The following is an 8,877-nucleotide window of genomic DNA, read 5'->3' as shown; positions in this document are numbered from 1 at the left end:
CCCAAACCTGTTCCCTGAGTTGTTGGTTTTTGAACATTTTTTCCTGCTCAGAATGTTTTTGAACATTTTTTCATATATATACAAAAAAAATTTCATATCCCCCCCCCCCCCCCCCGAAAAATTTTCTTACTACGCCACTGTTTAGGTTTAAGTTATACCACAGAGAACAGACACATAAGCTAGAACAAACTTTCCCGAAAAACCTGTTTAAAACATTTAAATGAAAATACTTTGAAAATCACCATCGCATACAGGTTCGCATGCGTGAATCACCATTGTATCCAAGTTTGCACACAAGTCCCGTTTAGCGATTGCTGGACGATCGAAGCGCCGACCAGTGGCAAGTTGCAACTTGCTGTTGTCATTTCAAAGCGACGGTATTATTTCTTACACAAGTTGAAAACTTTACTTTTATGTCAGTTCTCAGTGGTTATACAGTTATACAATAGTTACTTAAATAAATCGATATTTGACGCTATCTCCCGCTCTTAGTGCAATGTACCTCTATCGTACGCGCATTTAGGTTAGGATAAATTTTCAATTAGCTTACATTTTATTTCAATTCAATTCAATTTACTTACAGTAGTATTTCGCACTAGTTTTAAGCTAGGTTAAGTTTTACACTAGATATTAGGTTTTAACCAAGTATTAAGTTTTACACTAGTTAATAAGTTTTATGGTTTAGAAATAGAAATTCTTCTGCACGTTTGTTAATCTTTTCCTTTTCTGATTCTGACACTTCTTCCTCTCTACACTCTAAATGTTTTCTCCCTCTAAATGTGTAAGTCCTACTCGTATATGTCCGTGCTCTCAGTTCCAACACCTTTTGACATTGAAAATGTCTTACTCCACTATCTGGGGCTAGGTGTTATTCTAAAATCTAAACTGAATCCTATATAACGAAACTATGTAAATTTTGCACGCTTATAACTGCGCTATTACTAGATGGATTTTAGTCATTTATAAACCAACCGATTAAGAAACGCCTAGCTAAAATATTGGTAATAATGAAATATCTCTGCAATAAAAGCAGTCCTTTGACAATCGATAAAATTAAAAAGTTCACGAAAAAAGGGAAAATTGCCAATCGTGAGGCAGATTTCTCAGGCAGAGCCGTCAATAGGAAGCACCTACGCGACTCAATCGAACACGAAAAGTTATAAATAAATGTGCCGCGTGCCTATTATACGACAGATTTGAGCATCCAGCACTAGGGATGCCACTATGCCAGATTTATCTGGTACAGCCAGATGTTTTGGCAGCTTCCAGACAAAAAGACAAACCTCTCAATCTGCCAGATTTTTAAGTTTTAGAAGCTGCTACATGCACGTTTTGGAAATTTGAGTAATAATGTTCAAAATTTAAAAAAAATCGATTAATGCACATTCTATGAAAACTTAAATGTATGCCAAATATCGATGACTTTGAGGTCGCTGTCAAGTGCCAGATTTTGCCAGACATTTTTAGTTGAACTGCCAGATTTTTATTTGAAAAATAGTGGTAACCCTGCCCAGCATACTACGCTTGTATGAATGACGTCATCCCCGACTATTTCTTGAGCGTTTTCTCGAATTTCGACCGGGAGGGGGCTTTTAGCATTTTGTCACAATATTCCCCCTCGTCACAAATTTGCTTTACCCCTCTACCCCCTAAAGTGCTACGTCATTTATGTATGACCCCATGGCACCGTACTGGCTGTTGTTTAAAGTGATATGCATTAAGGGGGGGGTTGTAAGGGTTTCTGCAAGAAAAAAATACTTTTTTTGCGATTTTTTTTCACAAATTCGGGTAAAGCGAATTAATCAAAACTTTCGTGTATTATAATGCATAACTTCAAAAACATTCTGTATTTTTTTCATGAAAAAATATCGACGAGCGACTCGGTGAGGAAGCTTTTTGTAGAACATCTCTGAATAAAACACGATTTGCGGTGTTCACTGCCATTCAAAAACAAAAAGGATTTTTTTTCTTGTTGAAACCCTTCCCCCCCCCCCCTTAAGTTCGCATTGATCGAAATGGTAAAGCGAAAATCGAAGCGCGATTGAAATATTCGCTCATTTAAAGTCATTTAAAACATATTTTCGTATGCAATAAAACTACAAATTACAAATTTAAACTAAACGAAAGAAATATATCGTAATTTAACTCGCAGTTGAACTTTATCGACTCAATAAAAGTAGGTTTCAAAGCAATTCTCGACAAACATATGATTAAGGCTTAAAAGCCAACTGTCAAAATTCTCTTTGAAAGCAAATTCTGGACAAACCGCAACTCCGGCATATCCGTTAAGATTGCCTTCTGCTGTAGGGCTTTCCACCCAAGTTTATCGCATGGTCGTTGATAGAACATAACTCATCATCATGTTTTACCGCCGACGATGCGAATTATATTGCACACTACATTTTCAATGTCACCCTGTCCTGCACACTATCCTTTATTTTTTTTATTGTGCAGTTGTGTGGCGTACCCCAGCACAGTGTGGTAGTGTGACAAAAAATCACAGCCACTTTTTTAAAAGCACTATTCCGATCGGTCAATTGTTTTTTCCACCAACTATTTGGCATGGTTTGAATCGTGATGATCTATTAAATCGACTGATATTCCTCTTTTGGAGTTTGGAAAAGGTTTTTTTTATGGATAAACCGGTAACAAAGATGAACACAATTTTTTCTACGCATACTACTAAGCGTTCAATTCTTACACATACTCAAAAAAGATTTCTTGAACCTTAAAGTGAGGCATTCACGCACAACATTAACGGCACAAAACGTGTTGACATACGGAACGTGTGAACAGGCACGCGAAAAACGCATTCAACTTATCTTGATGGAACGGTGACGTGACGTTGATGTTCTTTGCCGTTGACGGAAGTTGATGTATCGTCTAAATCATGTTTAAGAGTTTTAATATTATTATATTTGTATATATAATATATAATACCGACATCTTATCACTGTGGACCGTCCGACGAGTAAAGGGCGAAGAGAATATATACATCCATACCTACATCATACCGTCCCTCCCTTGCATACGTAAATACAACCGACGGATTCCCTTCATGAGAAAAAAACGATACCTACAAACTATAAAAAAGTAACCTCCCCGACGGGGAATCGAACCCCGGTCTCCCGCGTGACAGGCGGGGATACTTACCACTATACTATCGAGGACATGCAGGATCGCTCGATATCGCCCCATGAGCTTAGTAAGCACTAATTTATGTTTTTAATTTGAAATGTATATCAGAAGCAACTCAAAATTCGTTTCATAACACCTACTCAACCAAACTCAACTTCAAAAAAAATTTATCACATTTACAAAACGACTTGTTTATTTTTTTATATTTGATACCAATTACAATTACTGAGCGTGCAAAACGATTTCATTAATTATTCGGCATATATTCTATCAATTGTCCATAAATTCTCATCAGTAACTTTACTTCGTTTCTAAGAAACGTATTATAACAGATTTGTAATTCTAAGTACTCACGTTTGCGCGACTCGAATCAATTTCATCGCATATATTTGCCAATACGTTGATAAAAAATAGCATACTCTGCTTCAATAGATTCTATTGACAATTCATACAGTGAAAACGGGCCCAGCACCCAATATTCCGCTCAACTGGTCGGCTCAATAACCAGTTCGAATATGGAATTACTGTTGTACTCACATAATATCAAGCAAACCAGCTATTGAACTTAAAACCAAATATGCAAAACTGTTCGAAGTTGAGCGTCAGAGCCACTCCGACCAACCAAATGAGAATTCACCAAACTGTACATTCAACATTCCACATCTCACCTCACCCTCTCCCCCAGAAGCCTACGATTCTAGCTAACTGAATAAAACCATATCAAACAAGGGGAAACGAATAAGGAACAAAATACCGTCCATAAAAAATAAGCTACTCTCCAACATATCGCCAGTCTCTGCTGTGGCCCAAGTTTACATTTATTGACAGGTGAGAAAGCAAACGTACGCATTACCTGTAGCAGCCCGTTTTTCACCGTTGACTGAATTTAACTTCCTTTTTGTCTTGCTTCATTCACTCGCTGTGCGACCCTTGAGCAAACTTTTCTTTGTTGGGACTTTCATCGATTCACTCATATTCACGTACAATTTTGGTGCTCAACGAGAAACCTTTCCCTATAGCCGCGCACAATCTCGTTCTCTCGTTCTTCTTTATCACTGCGAAACGTCGAAGAACACCGCAGCCCATTTCTATTTCTACAAATTTAAGCTGGGGAAAAACATTCGTCAATATTTTGCCTTTCCTTCACCCCACCCTCCCAAACATTGTGCTCTGTGGGTCTTCCTTGCGTTTCTGGAAAGATTTACGGGATAAAGTGGCTTCCGATTCACATGTTCTATCTACCTACCTTCCAATACTCCAACGCACCGGCGAGCACCGAACGAACGCCTATATTATGTAGCTTATGTTGTATGCTCGTCGCTTCGTACGCGTCCACTCACATCTTCATATCGGACGGAACGCATGCTGAGGGTAATATTCTCGCATTTTGCCGCCGATTCTGGTACCCACGGACGAATGGTGCTGTTGGTAGCAGCAGGATACCCTCACCCTCTCTCGCTGACTTTATCAACTCAACATCATTATTGTAAGCAAGAGCAACAGCAACAACAGCAGCATCACATCAGATCAGACCGAACCGAGACCAGAAGCCTATTCATCGCCTATTTCGTAACGTCGTGAGAAATTCTCTCGCCTCTTTGTGTATGTATATCAAACGGTTGATGAATGCTCGACGCTGCTCGTGGTTTACAAAAGGGCTGGGGGTTGGGTAGAGGTGGTGATAGGCTGATTGTTGACTGAGCTGAGACTGAGAGTGTGTTATCTCATCGGTCAGATTTTGTGCTGATTGTGAATAACTGTAGGCGAAACATTGCATATGTCATTAGCAAGTGTGAATTTTAGTAGCGTTAAAATAGTGTTTGATGTTTGCATGACAAGTGGTATTTCGCTCTGTTCTTTGCAGGCCATTCCACTTTAATGAAAGCAATAATAAAGTACGGTTATTTTAATGATTCTCCCTTTGATGACATTTGCACTACAACCTATATCTACACATTTTATTTAGAAATCACTGGGGAGACTGTGCCCTAATTCATCTTAGTCCCTCTACTCATCCTACCCAACTGAACCAGTTTGCACAGTGCACTATGAGAACAGGCCCGTAGCCCGGATTTTGTTTCGGGAGAGGCCAAAAGTATGCAATTTTTAAAGTGTTTACGATTAGAGATGACCAAACAAGTTGTAAACCAAAATGAGTTGCAGGAGACAAGAAACCGAATTGTCATCACAAAAGTTCGTTTTCGTAAATGCAGTTACTCTTCAATTCGATGTTTATTTATTTATTTATTCGTCAATTACTTGTAGACTACATTATACAAATATTAATTGCATATATACTATCCTGTATACTATTCCTATGTACTATGATGCCGCAAAGAGTTAAAAAACTGTTTTAAACTTGTTCGGGGCATGGTAAGGTCAATACTTCACAATGCTCGTTATACACGGCCATCATCTGGTTTAGTGGGCCGAATTTAGCATAATCTGTACGGTGATGACCTATCGCGATCAAATTTCTATTGCGTAATTGACGAGTAGGAGCATATAAATTTAATTTTGACAATATGTAAGATGAGTCAATACGCTGCATGACGATATCGTTTAGAAACGAGATCATAGCATAGTCCCGACGTTCTTTCAATGTTTGAATATCTATCAACATACAACGTGCTTCATAAGATGGAAGAAGGAATGCTGTCCATCTTAACTTGCGTAGTGCATATAATAGAAACTGCATTTGGATTGACTCAATTCTCACTTCGTATTTTTTTATAAATGGTGACCAAACAATACTACAATATTCTAAAATAGACCGAACATATACTACGTAAAGAGTTTTAATTGTGTAAGGATCTTGAAAGTGATATCCTAAGCGTTTTATAAAATTAAGCATATTACTAGCTCTATGAACAATTGTGTTGTAATGTTCCAAAAACTTTAATTTTTTTTTTCATAAAACGTTTATTTGACACGGCATTTGCAAAAGCTTTTTTACGCCGGGGTTTTTTTACATAACATGTTACAAAGGTTCTTAAGGTTCAAGTTACCTTTTTTAAGCATGTGTTAGAATTGAACGCTTGGTAGTGTGGGTAGGAAAATTTGTGTTCAGCTTTGCCACCGGATTATCCATTTAAACCTTTTTAAAACTCTAAAAGAAGAATATCAGTTGATTTATTAGATCATCACGATTCAATTCATGCAAAATACCTGCTGGAAAAACCATCGGCTTAGCTAAACGGTGCTTTTGAAAAAGTGGCTGTGGTTTTTTCATTGCGCAGTTGTGTTGCGTACCCCAACTCGGTGTGCTAGTGTGATAAAAAATCAAAGCCACTTTTTCAAAAGCACCATCCAGCTAAGCCGATGGTTTTTCCAGCAGGTATTTTGCATGAATTGAATCGTGATGATCTAATAAATCGACTGATATTCTTCTTTTAGAGTTTTGAAAAGGTTTAAATGGATAATCTGGTGGCAAAGCTGAACACAATTTTTCTTACGCATACTACCAAGCCTTGAGGTAACTTGAGCCTTAAGACTATCACGTTATAAAAAAAATCACTTTCTAATGCTAACACTGAGGATAATCATCATTTTGAATGTTTTTAATTATACTCTATTTTCTTGAATTTCATTGTAAACCTATTGATAGTTTTTCTGTAATCTTTGTTTATTTTTTTTCTTTATTTATATCGTTTTATCTAACTTAACTAACTGCGAAGAAATCTAAATTGTTTGTGGGTAGCAAGGGAAAAAACTAGAAACATTGTGGGGATAATTATATTTGAATATTTATTGTTTTCAGGAAATGATAAATATGGCTCATGTACGTAAGATCTCGTAAAGCGAGGATATCACGAACAGGTACATAGGGTGGTTTTCTTCTGGCTCGTAAGGAGTCTATTAATTGGGATCTGGCTTCACGATATTCAGTGCAAGACCAAACCACATGTTCAATGTCTTCGTAACCCTCTCCGCAAGCACATTGATTATCTTCTGCGATCCCAATACGGCGGAGATGCGCATTCAACGTATAATGGTTGGACATGAGTCTAGACATCACACGAATGAAGTTTCGACTTATATCCAACCCTTTGAACCATGCCTTCGTTGATACTTTAGGGATAATTGAGTGCAACCACCGTCCCAGATCTCCATTGTCCCATGATGTTTGCCAACTAGTAAGCGTCCTCTGACGAGAAGCGCTATAAAATTCATTGAAGACAATAGGTCTTTCCTAGATGTCACCGTCCAGCGCCCCTATTTTGGCTAAATTATCCGCTCTCTCATTACCCGGTATGGAGCAATGAGCGGGAATCCACACTATGGTAATTTGATAAGATTTATTTGTTAATTTAGTTAAGTATTCTCGCATCTTCTTCAAAAAGAACGGAGCGTGATTATCAAGCTTTAATGAGCGTAGTGCCTTAATTGTGCTGAGGCTATCTGTGAGGATGAAATAATGGCTCGGAAGTAAAGTATCAATGATTTCCAGACTATAGTGAACTGCTGCTAGTTCGGCTGTATAAACGGAGGCAGGTTCTGCAAGCTTGAAAGAGATCGAGGTGTTATTGTTGAAAATACCGAAGCCAGTGGCCTCATTGATTCGTAACCCATCAGTGTAGAACATTTTATGGCAGTCAATGTGTTGGTATTTACTTATGAATATTTTAGGGATCTCCAGAGAGCGCTGGTGCTCCGGGATTCCACGAATTTCCTCTTGCATGGACGTGTCGAAAAATAAAGTGGAATCGGGAGTATCTAGTATATTAACACATGTCAGAACATAACTAGAAGGCGTTATTTCTTGTGACATGTGATTGAAGTACACTGTCATGAATCTGGTTTGGGATTGAAGCTCGACAAGTCTTTCGAAATTTTCAGTTACAAGTGGATTCATAACCTCACATCGTATAAGTAAACGAGAGGAGAGATCCCAGAATCGATCTTTTAAGGGAAGAACTCCCGCTAGAACTTCAAGACTCATCGTATGTGTCGATTGCATGGAACCTAAGGCGATTCGTAAACAACGATACTGTATTCGTTCCAATTTAATAATGTGAGTGTTTGCAGCTGAACGGAAACAGAAGCACCCAGTCTCTACGCATCGCTCGATCGAGATAGAAGTGTTTTGTTTTCGGTCTGTTGGAAAAAGAACAGTGCAGTAATCCGCGTTCAAGGTTATTTTGCCATTCTCTGCCTCTTCGAGGTTTGGACTTTTATTCTTTTGTGCGTGTGTTAACCGTTAGGCCACATTCCTCAACCTTTTGTTCGTAAAGCGAGGATTGAACAATAACCAGCTATTTAAGCTGGACTGGTGCGTCGTGGGAAACGAGTATACAGATAAGTGAAATCTACCTTTTTGATACATTTACGGCTTTTTCCCGTCTGCGCGGGTGCTGACCCCGTGCATTGACGGTGTCGATGGCTTCCTCCCCGGATGGCCAAATGGAGATCGAGTCGACTCCTAAGGCTCTCCCCCGACCCAAACAATATCCAGAGCTCTCGACCGGTCCCTTTGTGGTCTTCTTTCGGCCCAAAACAAAATCGCTGAATCTATTACAGATTTCAAAAGACCTGACGGAACGGTTCTCGGCTGTGATCGAAATAAAAAAGGTCCGCTCAGACAGGCTGAGGGTCGTGCTGACTAACTCAAAGCAGGCAAACGATATTGCTTGCTGCGAGCACTTTACGAAGGACTATCACGTGTATATTCCAGCTGTGAAAGTACAGTCTGAAGGCGTTGTCACCGATGACAGTTTGACATGCGAGGATCTGCTGCAG

General features: G+C 38.9%; 1 non-coding gene across 1 annotated transcript; it reads right to left on the bottom strand.

Moving 5' to 3' along the window:
- Positions 1-3,098: 3,098 nt before the first annotated feature.
- Positions 3,099-3,170, bottom strand: Trnad-guc (transfer RNA aspartic acid (anticodon GUC)). The gene has a single exon. It is a non-coding gene; the product is annotated as a tRNA-Asp (tRNA).
- Positions 3,171-8,877: the final 5,707 nt, after the last annotated feature.

This window comes from Topomyia yanbarensis, chromosome 2 (assembly GCF_030247195.1).
Source record: "Topomyia yanbarensis strain Yona2022 chromosome 2, ASM3024719v1, whole genome shotgun sequence".
NCBI classification, from domain to species: Eukaryota; Metazoa; Arthropoda; class Insecta; order Diptera; family Culicidae; genus Topomyia; species Topomyia yanbarensis.
This window is presented reverse-complemented; position numbering and strand designations above follow the sequence as displayed.